Below are 16,454 nucleotides of genomic sequence, written 5' to 3'. Positions count from 1 at the left end.
TATATATTCACACAAGCCATGTAGATCCAATCCTAAAACCTCTAAAAATGCTAAAGCCAAAGCTCTAAATGAAATATTTTAAAAATTCTGAATTTTTAAATAGATTCTATACCAGGGCACACCAAAACTGAAAATGACAGTGGTTATGGTCAACTTAAGCCATAAAAACATAACCTAGAGTGGATGATCTCCATTCCAAACCATGAAATGAAGTACTATCTTCAAATTCTTTTACCCAAAGACACAAAGTAATAAATCTTTCATTGTAGTGTGGCTCTCTAGGGACTTCATGGCCTTCTAGTTCTCTCTGGATATCTCCTTATTTTTCTGTTGAAGATTGCAGTATTAATATAGCAAAACCCTTTTATTTACTTAAGCATTTTAATTGTGGTAATCAAATTCTCCATGACTATGATTGCTAAGTTACACATTCATTCAGCTCAATGGTGTTTTTATAACATTTTTTGCAACAACAGTATTAAACAAATTGGATAACATTGGTTGGTGGTCAGCCATGATGCTAATGAGCTTGAGCTGATAAGATTAATACTTTCCAAGGTTAACTCAGGGACACAGTCAATAATCTTACCTGTGTATATCATTGGTCTTGCAGAGAGTTGGAAAAATTATGTGTAAGCCAGCACATCTCTGTTTCATAAAGAACTACCCACAGTAGATATCTCTGAATTACTTGAGGATTAAATGTAAGATTACAGCAGGTGAAAGCATAAACCATAAAACACTAAATAAATTAAGAGGTTACTGTAGTGACAAGATACAGCTAGCAAACATAACAGAAGAACACATTGTTCTTTCAAGTTCAGTCTTTCGTAGTTTGCTGCTGTAGGTATTGTAGGTTTTGTTTTGTTGTTGCTTTCTAAAGAAAAATGTTAAAACCCTGAATATACTGTAAGGAAGAAGAAAATGATTTCTAAAAATCCCACAAAGTTTTAGTCTTTTTCTTGAGATGAAGCTTGTCATATAGAGATTACAAAGCTGCTAGACAACGATGGATTTTTTTCTTTTAATATGCTCAATTAAGAAGATCATAAAATTCCTCCAAACTACAGCTGAAATTAGGAACAACAGTTTGTCATTATTTCCTAGAAAAGTCATTACATTGTGATGAGTTTTCATTAACAAAGTTCCTATTTTGTAACATTGGAACTTTGTTATTTTAAGATGCAATTCTCTTAGTTACAGATAAAAAAAAACCAGCTTTTTGATAAGTTAATATAAACAACATAAACAAGGAACAAAAATGATTTTCCCTGGGAATTCATGTAAGACAAAAATCAAGTAGTAAATTATATTATAGAATATATAATAAGTAAGTTCCTTCCAAAAATTAATTTTATAAATTTGTTAATATGTCTACTAATTTAAACTGAACATAGTTTTTTCAACGTTTACAAAGTAGGAAAACAAATGTGTTTGGCATGTCATCTTATTTTAAAGAACTAAAATTGCTCTTAACTCCCATAATCCAGGAGGCACTAACCATGATCCAAGCTGGAAAAATATTTAACAAACATATGGTAAAGTGAAGGTAGTTAGAAACGGGTGGAGTCAAGGCTAAGGGATTATTCAAGATGGAAGAAAGGGCCAGAGACTGAGTAGGACTGCAGCTTCACTTCCAGGTGTGGGGTAAGAATTAGCTGTAAAGGGTCGCCTGGGTGGCTCCGTGGGTTGAGCCTCTGCCTTCAGCTCAGGTCATGAACTTAGGATCCTGGGATGGAGCCCTGCATTGGGATCTCTGCTCTGCAGGGAGCCTGCTTCTCCCTCTCTCTCTGCCTCTCTGCCTACTTGTGATCTCTCTCTGTGTCAAATAAATAGATAAAATCTTTAAAAAAAAAAAAAAAGAATTAGCTGTAAAAGCACGGACTGCCTCCTTCACTGATACTGGGATAGTTACCTACCTGATAAAATCAAGGACACAAAGGTGCCTTGCATCATTCTGTATAATGGTAAAAATTAGTAACAAAAGACATCAAGTGAATACAAGCAGGACCCCTAGGCTCAGAAACCTCAGATACGAAGTTTTGGATTATGCCACCAAGCAAATTATTGTGACTAAGTGTAGTTTTATCTGAAGGTAAAGGGAAAATAAACTGTGTAATGAAACAAACTTAAATCAATACTATATAACAGCTGCATGACTAGTTGTAGCAAAGATAAGTATAGTCATTATACATCTTATTAATATAAACTCTTTAATCCTATTTTACTAGTTTATATATAAAGCATTTGGTGATTTACCTTATTGTTTGATATGTTCAAACATATCATAAAAGGATAGTGACTGAGCTAGAAAAGGAGCATGTATCACTCAGAGATGGATAAGAAATGTTTATGGACAATAATTTATTGTCCTAACTGGGAAAATGTTAAATTCAAAAGGGATGTTAAAATAACAAAAAGTATAAGTTTTTTAAAGATTTGATGTATTTAGGGCACCTGGGTGGCTCAGTGGGTTAAGCCGCTGCCTTCGGCTCGGGTCATGATTTCAGGGTCCTGGGATGGAGTCCCGCATTGGGCTCTCTGCTCAGCAGGGGGCCTGCTTCCCTTCCTTTCTCTCTGCCTGCCTCTCTGCCTACTTGTGATCTCTCTCTGTCAAATAAATAAATAAAATCTTAAAAAAAAAAAAGATTTGATGTATTTATGTTAGTGAACCTAAAAAAGAGTTCTGCTCAAAAATTATTTTCCAAAATAATTTTTTAAAGGTTTTATTTATTTATTTATTTGACAGAGAGAGAGACACAGCAAGAGAAGAAACACAAGCAGGGGGAGTGGGAGAGGGAGAAGCAGGCTTCCTGCTGAGCTGACAGCCCGATGGGGCGGGGGATGGATCCCAGGACCCCGGAATCATGACCTGAGCCAAAGACAAACACTTAACTCCAGCTGAACCACCCAGGCGCCCCCAAAATAATTTCTAAGAAATCATGTATCTGCATATATTAAACCAAACAATCCCTTTATTAATATTCTGAATATTAAAGTTTAAGAAAGTTGCGATGGTTATCATTATATATTCATATACATTTATCAGGTATTTAACTATATATGTTTCTAGCAATGTACCACTAGTATTAATCTAAAGATGGTATTTTTGCAGTGTTGACTTGCTTTTAATTATTTTTTACTTCAAAAAATCATTTGCAACTTTCTTAAAGTTGCATTCGATGGCTAATAAACTTCAACTTGTTGACAACTTCAAAAGGCTCTTCTCTCCAGGCATTAATAATGTTAATTGAGGAGAGTGTCTCTGGACAGGTGGCGAGGCGTCTGCTAAGCTTGAGCTAATTTTGCTAAATGGAGGCTATTCCCAGGACTATTTTTTCATAATGAAAGGTATAAATATTTAATTTCAAATATTTTATTTTTGTACCCATGCTGAATAACTTTGATAAATATGTTCCCAAGGGGGTTCTACATACAATGCTTTTTGAATATTTTACTGGGCTTAGATGCCACATTACCAGATTCTTTCCGTTTTTCTCCTTCTCAGGATAGAATATAAATTCCCCCAGTTAAAAATATGAACTCCATCCAAATATCCACATTCAAAGACTTAAAAACAAAGACAAAGCTGAGAATATGAGGAAACGTCTATATCCGAAAGTAAAACATCGACTAGGACAGTTGTGCCTGCATAGGATGGAGTATCACACAGTCTTGTGTTTCTTGAAATTCAAATGACATAGTGAAATGTTTACAACAGAGACAGCCTGTCGTCATACTTAATACTTTCAGACCTTCCTTATGATGTGTAAGTTGTTTCACCAAGTCTCGGTTCCTTCTGGTGGAAAGATGGTGATAATTATAGCACTACTCTATAGGCTTTCTTTTGAATGCTAAAGGAGGTAATGGAAGCAACATTTTTAGTGCAATGGCTAGCCGTAATGGGAATCATGAAAATCTGCCACTGTCATTAAGTGAAAATGTTTTAAAGAAAATATTTCATTTTTGCAAAAAAGTATCCACATACATAAAATAGTCATCTCTGGATCTTGGAGTTACAAGTAACTTTCAGATTTTTCTTTCCTCTGTGACTTAATTTTACAGTAAGTGAGAATAAAACAGGTCATTTAAAAATTCATCTGGAGGGGCGCCTGGGTGGCTCAGCGGGTTAAGCCTCTGCCTTCAGCTCAGGTCATGATCCCAGGGTCATGGGCTCTCTGCTCAGCAGGGAGCCTGCTTCCCCCTCTCTCTCTGCCTGCTGCTCTGCCTACTTGTGATCTCTGTCTGTCAAATAAATAAATAAAATCTTTAAAAAAAAAAAAAAAGACCTTGATGAACACAGATGCGAAAATACTCAACAAAATACTAGCCAATAGGATTCAACAGTACATTAAAAAGATTATTCACCACGACCAAGTGGGATTTATTCCAGGGCTGCAAGGTTGGTTCAACATCCGCAAATCAGTCAATGTGATACAACACATCAATAAAAGAAAGAACAAGAACCATATGATACTCTCAATAGATGCTGAAAAAGCATTTGACAAAGTACAGCATCCCTTCCTGATCAAAACTCTTCAAAGTGTAGGGATAGAGGGCACATACCTCAATATCATCAAAGCCATCTATGAAAAACCCACCGCAAATATCATTCTCAATGGAGAAAAACTGAAAGCTTTTCCGCTAAGGTCAGGAACACGGCAGGGATGTCCATTATCACCACTGCTATTCAACATAGTACTAGAGGTCCTAGCCTCAGCAATCAGACAACAAAAGGAAATTAAAGGCATCCAAATCGGCAAAGAAGAAGTCAAATTATCACTCTTCGCAGATGATATGATACTATATGTGGAAAACCCAAAAGACTCCACTCCAAAACTGCTAGAACTTATACAGGAATTCAGTAAAGTGTCAGGATATAAAATCAATGCACAGAAATCAGTTGCATTTCTCTACACCAACAGCAAGACAGAAGAAAGAGAAATTAAGGAGTCAATCCCATTTACAATTGCACCCAAAACCATAAGATACCTAGGAATAAACCTAACCAAAGAGACACAGAATCTATACTCAGAAAACTATAAAGTACTCATGAAAGAAATTGAGGAAGACACAAAGAAATGGAAAAATGTTCCATGCTCCTGGATTGGAAGAATAAATATTGTGAAAATGTCTATGCTACCTAAAGCAATCTACACATTTAATGCAATTCCTATCAAAGTACCATCCATCTTTTTCAAAGAAATGGAACAAATAATGCTAAAATTTATATGGAACCAGAAAAGACCTCGAATAGCCAAAGGGATATTGAAAAAGAAAGCCAACGTTGGTGGCATCACAATTCCGGACTTCAAGCTCTATTACAAAGCTGTCATCATCAAGAGAGCATGGTACTGGCACAAAAACAGACACATAGATCAATGGAACGGAATAGAGAGCCCAGAAATAGACCCTCAACTCTATGGTCAACTAATCTTCGACAAAGCAGGAAAGAATGTCCAATGGAAAAAAGACAGCCTCTTCAATAAATGGTGCTGGGAAAATTGGACAGCCACATGCAGAAAAATGAAATTGGACCATTTCCTTACACCACACACAAAAATAGACTCAAAATGGATGAAGGACCTCAATGTGCGAAAGGAATCCATCAAAATCCTTGAGGAGAACACAGGCAGCAACCTCTTTGACCTCTGCCGCAGCAACATCTTCCTAGGAACAACGCAAAAGGCAAGGGAAGCAAGGGCAAAAATGAACTATTGGGATTTCATCAAGATCAAAAGCTTTTGCACAGCAAAGGAAACAGTTAACAAAATCAAAAGACAACTGACAGAATGGGAGAAGATATTTGCAAATGACATATCAGATAAAGGACTAGTGTCCAGAATCTATAAAGAACTTAGCAAACTCAACACCCAAAGAACAAATAATCCAATCAAGAAATGGGCAGAGGACATGAACAGACATTTCTGCAAAGAAGACATCCAGATGGCCAACAGACACATGAAAAAGTGCTCCATATCACTCGGCATCAGGGAAATACAAATCAAAACCACAATGAGATATCACCTCACACCAGTCAGAATGGCTAAAATCATCAAGACAGGAAATGACAGATGCTGGCGAGGATGCGGAGAAAGAGGAACCCTCCTACACTGTTGGTGGGAATGCAAGCTGGTGCAGCCACTCTGGAAAACAGCATGGAGGTTCCTCAAAATGTTGAAAATAGAACTGCCCTATGACCCAGCAATTGCACTATTGGGTATTTACCCTAAAGATACAAACGTAGTGATCCAAAGGGGCACATGCACCCGAATGTTTATGGCAGCAATGTCCACAATAGCCAAACTATGGAAAGAACCTAGATGTCCATCAACAGATGAATGGATCAAGAAGATGTGGTATATATACACAATGGAATACTATGCAGCCATCAAAAGAAATGAAATCTTGCCATTTGCGACAACATGGGTGGAACTAGAGCGTATCATGCTTAGCGAAATAAGTCAAGCAGAGAAAGACAACTATCATATGATCTCCCTGATATGAGGAAGTGGTGATGCAACATGGGGGCTTAAGTGGGTAGGAGAAGAATAAATGAAACAAGATGGGATTGGGATGGAGACAAACCATAAGTGACTCTTAATCTCACAAAACAAACTGAGGGTTGCTGGGGGGAGGGGGTTTGGGAGAAGGGGGTGGGATTATGGACATTGGGGAGGGTGTGTGCTTTGGTGAGTGCTGTGAAGTGTGTAAACCTGGTGATTCACAGACCTGTACCCCTGGGGATAAAAATATATGTTTATAAAAAATAAAAAATTAATTAAAAAAAAAAAAGAAAAAAAAAAGAAAAAAATTCATTTGGAAACTCACAAAAATGGAGACTTTTGTAAAATGACTAAAATAATTTCCATAAGGATTATTAAGAGTGCTTAATCTGGAGTCCTGGAAACTATGAGAAATGTTTGACATTTCCTCTATATTTTCCCAATTAGCTGTACTTGTAAAAAGAAAGACTAAATAGGAAATTTGAATACTTCATTTGAAAAGGCATTTAGTGGGGCACCTGGGTGGCTTAGTGGGTTAAGCCTCTGCCTTTGGCTCAGGTCATGATTTCAGGGTCCTGGGACTGAGCCCCAACATGGGGCTCTCTGCTCAGCAGGGAGCCTGCTTCCCCCTCTTTCTCTGCCTGCTTCTATGCCTACTTATGATCTCTGTCTGTCAAATAAATAAATTTTTAAAAATCTTTTAAAAAACAAAAAAAAAGAAGTCATTTAGTTTATATTTTTATTTTATTAAAGAAATAAACTGGCTGTCAAATGAATGCAATAAAAAAGCCAGATATACTGCAATGCAAAACGGTGAGACACCTTATTATACTTGTGGAATTTAATTCAATAAAAGATCTTGGATTGTCTTGAATAAATGGTCACCCATCTACATTCACTCGAAACTTGTACAGTTTCCTGAGACCATCTGGAAGGATCAAGATGCAAATGCCAATAAACTTGTTTCCTTATCTGTTAACTAAGGATAACAAATCCTAAGTGCCACCATAGTACTGTTTTGACCATCACAGAACACAGACAAAAGTCTTGAGAAAACAAATATCCTTCAGAAATAGGAAGGTTTTTTTTTGTTTGTTTTTTGTTTTTTGTTTTTAACCATGGAAATCATCACGTATGTGTTCTATTATCCTCAAAAATTGAAAGCATACCAAAAATTATTGATTAAGAATGAAAGGAACCCTATCTGGATAAGTTAGGATAAAGATCTGCCTCCACAACAAAGATAAAAACATACAAAAGTGGTACGAAGTCTATTTCTTTCTCATGCTAGTTCCACATTTAGACCGCAGGCGTGGTCTCACTCGAAGTCATCAAGATACTCCACAGTTAAACACCTTGGGCGCCTGTGCCCTGCTCCCCTCTGGCACACAGCCCTCTACCAGTCAAAGCCTTCTGCTCTCCTGCATTTGGCTTCCAGCTTGTGTGAAGGGACAATAAAAGAAAGCCAGATTAAGCAAAAATTGCTTGTGCTCCTACTTCATTAGCAAGAATTAAGCTAAATGGCCATGTGTAGCTGCAAAGGAGGCTGGGGACTATGGTCTCCAGGTGGGGTGCCCCCTTTCATCAGGAAGAAAGGTGGAACAGATTTGGAGAGGCGACTTGCAGTCAAATACATCTCCTTACAGAGCACAAGATGTATAAAACCACAACATCCAGTAATAAAACTCGAAGGAATTTCGGGAAATTCAGGATTAAATTTGCTTAGTGCCTAAGTCCTGCTGTTTATCTTTCACTATGTACAGATTTTCTTTATTCTACAAACTCTACTTTAGCATAAGACAAAAAGAATAATTTTGACACATCTGGTACATTTCACAAGGGTTTCTCTTCTTCTAGTCACAAAAGAACTCTACCCCATAACCACCTTTCTTGCCTCTCAAGAACTCCCTCTGTGGAACTTCGTGAGAACTATAGAGGAAATTAGGGTTTGAAGTTGGGGAACTTTGACAGAGTCTGTTAGGTATAGGAAGAGAGACGGGGAGGAGTGTTTGAGCTATTTCAGAGAAAAACACATTTTATATGAAAAGCTTGTAATGCAGCTTAAAGATATGGCAAAATGTCCCAGAGGTGGTTTTTTAACATGCCTTAGTAATGGGAGGTTGCTTTAATACTGCTCACAAGGAAGCAATTCCTTTGTTAAAGGGCTTTCCAATTGAATGAGTGTGCCCTCTGCTTACTTTAGGTCTTCCTTTTCTAGAAACTCAAGTTCATGGCTTAAAGCATGCCTGGAGACAGACCTAACCTTGATTTCTCAAGGGAAGAAAAAAAAATCCTCACCTTTGATATGAAAATAGACTTAATAGATCAACCCATTAAGTCTTTCATTATTCTCAGGTATTATTGCCAGGATTAGGAATAACCTCACACTACACAAAACTCCCTCTGTTTCAAGAAGCATGTGGTTTGGGACAGAAGGTCTCCAATCTAATTTCAAAATTTCCATGGCTGCTGTAAATTACTTTGGGCAGAAAGGTAGTAGCAGACAAAATTCCTATGAAAGATATCATTTTAAATGTCATGGAGAGAATCAATAATAAAGGTTTGTAACATAAAGTTTCTTTTGGCAGATACAAGAATGAAGAGAGGCTCTATAAAATTCTCTAAGGTCTCCTGTCTGATCCCCACAAAAGCAATTAATAGTAAGTGAACAGAACGAGGGACTTGAAAAGATTACAATAATTCCTCTATGATTTGAAGAATGAAAAATAATGGGAAGTTGTAAAAATGTGTTAGTCATTAAGCAGCTGTTTCAGAAATTGTGAAAAATAAGGGTGGCAGGAAGTCAGAGGATTGAGAAATCAGACATAGGCTTTTTTTTTTTTTTAAAGTTTTACAGAAATAAAACCTATTTGAAAAACAAAACAAAACAACACAAGAAACCTCTGGGAGGTATTAGATATGTCTATTTCCATGTTTGTGGGGATGGTATCACAGGTGTTTGCCTACGTTCGAACTCATATTGTACACTCAATTGTACACTTTAAGTACGTGCAATTCTTTGTCTATGGATTCTACTTCAATAAAGCAATTCAAAACATATGCAAAAAAGCACACAAATCTTAATTATACAGCATGATACATTTTTACCAAGTAGACACACTCACCTAAGCGCCACCCAGATGAAAAAGTACAGTATTTACCAACACCTTTAGGGCCCCATCAGGTCCACTTCCACTAAGTGGCATCATAAAAGCAGCCACTACTCTGATTTCTGATACCTTAGATTAGTGTTGCCTTGTCTCAAATGTAACATAAATGCAACTGTACCCTGTATACTCTTTTATACTCTTTTCCTGGTTCCTATGGCTAAATATTAGGCTGATGCTCATACATGTTATAGTTTACAACAGTAATTTAACCCCTCTCATTGCTGGATAAAGCTCAATGTAAACATTTCTCCATTTGTTTATTCTTTCTAGAGGTGATATGTACTGAAACTCCAGTCTATTTTTTTTTAAGTTTTTTTTTTTTTTTTTTTATTCAAGTAATCACTACACCCCATGTACGGTTCGAACTCAAGTCCTCAAGATAACGAGATGCATGCTCTTCTGATAAGCCCACCAGGCACCCCTGAAACTCCAGTTTGGAGAGAGTGTATGAATAATGCTGCTACAGACATCTTTGTACAGATATTCTTTTATCTATTGATGCGTGTACATACACACCTTACTTTGGGTTATACACTTAGGAGGTGAATTCCTATGTCACAGAGCGTATATATGTTCACATTTAGAAGATAGTGTTAAGGAAATTCCCAAAGCAATTTTATCAGTGTTCACTCCTACCAGTAGGATATGAGGGGTCCAGTTACTCCCACATCCTCAATAATCCTTCAAACTGTCAGGCATCTTAGTTTTATGCATTCTGATTGGCACATGCTCCTAACTCTTTTTGCTTTTAAATTCTCAAAAAAATTGCATTTATGCATGTAAGAATAGGTTATCTATGATTTAGGGGCAGTGAATTAATTATATAAAGTAAATGAATATAATCGATCATTGCAAATTTTAAGTATTCTGTAATATGTATACATATACATACTTCATATATATTCTCCTCTTTCTTTCTTTCTTTCTTTCTCTCTCTAAATATATATTCATATATTCTCTCTCTCAACATATATGAAGAGAAAGAGACGGATTTTGGTTGGTGACTTATTTACATACTTTATCTTAATAGCAATTTATTCATTTTAGTAGACATTTTATGACCTTCATTATCCCTTATTTGGGAACCAAATGAAACATTTTCTACATTTCCAATTCAGTGAATTGGCTGTATCATAAAATATAATCGAATTATTCAGAGAAACAGTTTAAATTAATAGCACATGCTGGGTCTCTATCACAAACTTTGGTTCAAGAAGTTTATTCTCCTTTCCATTTAAGGAGTTGGGTTATTATGCTGCAACTAATGGGAAATTAATAGATTTTTAAAGTTCTGCAAGCAATAAAGATCTTACACCCTTGCATTATTTTTAATTATAAAATGTTATGGTTGATTTCCTTCCATGTTGATCTATACACAAGGGTATAATTTTAAGTGGATGTAAACCTTTCATCAAAACACAAGGAAAATTCAGTTTATTCCTAAAAATTGTTCAGAAACTAAGTCAAGTCTGTAATTTATCACTCATAGATTTACTGCTAAAGAAGTAGGTGGCACAAAAATTAAAATGTCCTTATATTTCACCTCCTTGAAAGAAGGGAACTGAACATGAATTATCACTGTTTCCATGGGTCTCGAAAAGAATCTTAAAAATAATAAGGGCTTAACAAGTGCTTTTTGAATTGCTCTTATTCTCTGTTATAAAACAGTCTGATAATAAAGTAGACTAATCTATACAGCTTTCAAATGATCTAAGGTGAAAAATCACTGAATATGAAACATGGACCTACAGATTAGTACTCAATAATATTAATTTATCCTTGGGACAAATGGAGCAATCCATTATCACCGTGTTCAAGATGACTATCTTATTGCTGGCAGTACAGTATTTTGTCTGGTTTGTCAAGAATAAGATCCAAACCTTTTGGGAGAGACTTAAGTTTGGTCCCAATGCTTTCCTCCCCATACCACACCTTTCCCCATGTGACTCTGTAGTTCTTACCACTAGATGCAGAGTTTACTTTCCCTTTTCCTTGACTTTGGGTCAACCATGTGACTCGCTTTGGCCGATATGTTTTAGGAGTAGTGATGTAACCAAAGGCACGAAATCTAGTTCCTTGGTAGGGTTTACCCTTCTGCCATCATCTTAAGAAGACACGGGGTTAAAAACAACAAAAAAAAGAAGACGATGATGATACAGGGTCTCAGAATGAACCCATGTTGATTGAATGCAGGAAGGAACCACACCCAATGGAATTTTCAATGTGAAACAGTCAGGAGAGATCACCCAATTCACAGTTAACCTGCATACTCATGAGTGTGAAAACAAGTACTTATGATTGCATGCTATCAATTGGGTTATTTAGCATTGTTCTAGCAATTGATGATTGATAGAGTTCTTAAAGGCAGACACCATGTTGAATTCAAGTTTGCCCATAGCACTTATTCAAGTGCGAATTTGTAGTAGGCAACCAATAAATGACTACGAGATGAAATGTTTGAAAAGATCTAATTTCGAAACTTTAAGCTCTAAGGACTTTTCTTCTCAGTATTTTACTACAAAAATTTTAGAACAGAAAAGTTCAAAGAGCTGTCCAGGAAACATCCATAGAGTCATCCCCTCAATTTGCAAACCCAGCATTAACTTTCAGATGTCACTTTCTGTAACTGAACAAAACTGGCTAACTAAAGAATCTAGCTACAACTGAAGAATCTAGTAAAACAGTCATGTACTGTTTCTCCATAAATTGTAGTTACCGTATTGGCTCATCCTTTTTCCTAATGACTCAGAAGAGAAACAGATCAAGACTAGTGCACTCAAGGATGACTGTTGCATATATTCTCTATTGGGAATTTAGAAAGATCAATTGAAATGACTAAGACAAATTACACACCCAAATCTAAATCATATACATAATATAACTAACTGTACAGTTTGGTAAGAATGGTTTCTGTCATTCACTATCTGTACTGGTCCAGTTCTCCTACAAAATGGCCAAATTAATCATTTTCATGCAAGGAAGAGAGGAAACCTCTTCCATGAAGTGGAACTAGGCTAGTCCAGCCATTCCTCAGCCTTCCTCTAGATTTAGGCCCCTTCTAGACCTGGACTAGAATTTAAAAGGGTCATGATGAAGGGGAAGAAGTAATTTATATTTCAGAGCTTACCACTCCACCCGACACACATGTCTAGCAATAAAGACTTTCATGTGTATGAAGCAATGTAAATAAATGATGTAATTGAGGGACTACAACTGGGATGGGTGACTCCCTCAGCATGCTATCCATCCCTGTGCTTACAGGATATTGTAGGAGCACAACAAACATGCAATTAACTCACATGGATTCAAGTATATACACTCAGGCTCATTGAAAAGAACTGAGGAACGAGAGACAGAAACAGAATTAAAAAAGTGTCAGTGGTTCTGTAGGTTATTCCATTCAACCAAATGGGCCACAAAATAAACGTCGTGCACTAGGAGTTACAGTTCTACTCTCCCTTTAATTCACCTCACTCCATCTCTGAATTCCTCTATTTGTGTAAGCTTCTTGCTGTCATGAGAGTGATTCCAGTGTTTATATATTTTTGAAAGATTTTATTTACTTATTTGACAGGGAGGGAAACAGACAGGGAGAGAGAACACAAGCGGGGTAGGGGGAGAGGGAGAGGAAGAAGCAGGCTTCCCACTGAGCAGGGATCCTGATGCAGGGCTTGATCCCAGGATCCCGGGATCACGATCTGAGCTGAAGGCAGATGCCCAAGGACTAAGCCACCCAGGCGCCCCGATTCCAGTTTTTAAAAATACACATTTTCTCAAACAGTAGCACTTTTAAACACAAGCCAACTGCCTAATCTCTTGCCAAACTGAAAAAAAAAGAGCTCTCCTCAAGCTGGAAGAAAAGCTGCCAATGAGATGGGGCATCCAGACAAAACCAACCTCTGTAATCTTAAGAATGATCAAAGGTCTTTCTCTGACTTATCTTGCTTAGCAAAATATTCTCTAGCTCCATCTATGTCACTGCAAATGGCAAGATTTCATTCTTTTTATGACTATATAGTATTCCATTGTGTGTATATGTTTATACATATATAAATATATATGTACATGTGTATACACACACACGCACACACATATACCACATCTTTTTTATCCATTCACTAATCCATGGACACTTGGGCTGTTTCTGTAATTTGACTATTGCAGATAATGCTGCTATAAACATCAGGGTGCATGTATCCCTCTGAGTTAGTATTTTTGTATCCTTGGATTAAATACCTATAGTGCAGTTGCTGGATTGTAGGACAGTTTTATGTTTAACACTCTGAGGAACCTCCATACTATCTTCCACAGGGCCTGCACCAGCTTGCATTCCCACCAACAGTGCACGGGGGTTCCCCTTTTTCCACATCCTCGCCAGCACCTGTTCTTTCTGCTGTTGCTATTTTAGCCATTCAGACAGGTGTCTGGTGCTATCTCATTGTATTTTTTTTAAGTTTTTATTTAATTCCAGTTAGTTAACATATAGTGTGATATTAGTTTCAGGTGCACAATACAGTGGTTCAACACCTCCATAGGTCACCTGTTTTCCAAAGTGGCTGCACCAGTTTGCATTTCTCATCAACAGTACAAGACGGTTTCCCTTTCTCCACATCCTCACCAACACCCACACGATTCTCCTCATATGTGGAATTTAAGAAACAAAACAAATGAATAAAGGAACAAAAGAGAGTCAAAGAGGCAAATCAAGAAATAGACGGTTAACCCTAGAGAACAAACTGGTCACCAGAGGGGTGGTGTGTGAGGGGATGGGGAAAACAGGCAGTAGGGATTAAGGAGGGTGCCTGCCGTAAGCCGCTGGTGATGTATAGAAGTTTTGGATCACTATGTTGTACACTGAAACTAACAGTATTCTGTGTTAAATGGAATTTCAATAAAGATCAAAAAAAAAAAAAGAATAATCAAATGATATCAAATGATACTGCATACCCTGATTTTAAATCTAACCTTCATGCTAAATTGACGTCCGTCTCTGATGAGATTAAAATCTCTATCTCCCAAATGAATTCTGGAATCTCCAATCTCTCATGAAGAGTTATGACTATTGTCTACATTTTAGAATGAATTAATATTTACCAAGTGTTGGTGTTAATACATGAATCATACCTTTACTGTTTACCATCTATGAAATAATTTTAGTAGTCATTTGCCTAATTTTCATATCTCTTCTACTAGATAGTGAGATTCTAGACATTTTTCTCTTTTTGCATCCCTCAGAGTATGAGCACATTTCACTGCACAGTGTTGTGAAATAAGAAGCAAATTAACTCAAAAACCACCCATGACTACTTTCTCACCAGATCATACTGACATCCAATAGGACATTAAATTTAAACATATACCTAACATTTGGGAATATGCATATATACTTTTATATTATACTAAATCAAAATAGAGTGAGACTGTCTTACCTTAAAAAGAAAAAAAGGAACAGGAAAAGTCATATGATATAACAGTCATGTCATATAGGAGATCTAATATGATGAGAAATAGATCTTCTCTTATCGAATCCATAGAATTTGAAGGATTGACTTGGAAAAATATAGACCCAGAAGGAAACAGTATAATACTCTATAATGCTGACATTTATTAACTACTTAAAACAATCTTATGAGGTAGGTACTATTCTTATCCCTATTTTACAGATGAAAAAAAAGTATCATGAGAAGATAAGGATAACATCATATAGCTAATGTCAGTGCTGGAATTTGAACCCAGGCAAGCGGGCTCCAGAACCTGTATATACAATATCTCCATCACAGTACCCAGTGCCAGGTATATGACACTAACAACCTTTATCTACACAAATGATTTCCCTTTTTGCCCTGACGGGAGTGAGACTTCTTATATGCACATATGAGATGCTGAATATCAACCATCCATTTAAGAAACATAATCCCAAAGCAATGTAACTGAACATGAAATAATAATGCAGAAAAAAAGAAAAACCTTTAGAAGCATTTCTAAATCTAACACTACATGAGAAAATAATGCACCAATCAGCAAAATATGTCCCTTGGATCAATTCTATGCTGTAGATGCAGCTTACAAGGAAAAGGAGTAATTCCAAGGTACTAACAATTCATCCATCAAGGTTTTATGAATAAAAACATAACTGTTCTACTGAAGTCCAAATAAAAATCTAAGCATATTGATGGTTTTTCTAACCAAGAATATTTCAAGCATGCCATTACTTCTTTTTTTTCTTTATAATTCAGAAGTTTAATAACAGTCACTAAACATTACATCAAAGCATTTGCAAACAGTTTCTACAGAAAGGCAAAGGTCAGGTTTTCATCCTAATCTCCTTTAGATGATCATTAACAGCCCCACCCCCCACCCCCCCATCCCCACATGTCCACATCACTACACTCTTCTAGTCAGGAATGCATGCCATTACTTTTTTTTTTTTTTTTTAAAGATTTTATTTATTTGACAGAGAGAAATCACAAGTAGATGGAGAGGCAGGCAGAGAGAGAGGGAAGCAGGCTCCCTGCTGAGCAGAGAGCCCGATGCGGGACTCGATCCCAGGACCCTGAGATCATGACCTGAGCCGAAGGCAGCGGCTTAACCCACTGAGCCACCCAGGCGCCCCTGCCATTACTTCTTGAACTCGTGTTCTAACTACAATTTCTCTGTAGACATCATTATTCCTTACGGTTTAGCATCCTTTGGACTGGCAAAGACACGCACTCCCAGAAAGAATGAATATAGGTTGGATCTTGTCATTCACTTAGGAAAGGGCCCATCACTGTGTTTT

The sequence above is a fragment of the Mustela erminea genome, chromosome X, assembly GCF_009829155.1.
Source record: "Mustela erminea isolate mMusErm1 chromosome X, mMusErm1.Pri, whole genome shotgun sequence".
Taxonomy (NCBI): domain Eukaryota; kingdom Metazoa; phylum Chordata; class Mammalia; order Carnivora; family Mustelidae; genus Mustela; species Mustela erminea.
Note: the sequence above shows the minus strand (reverse complement) of the source record.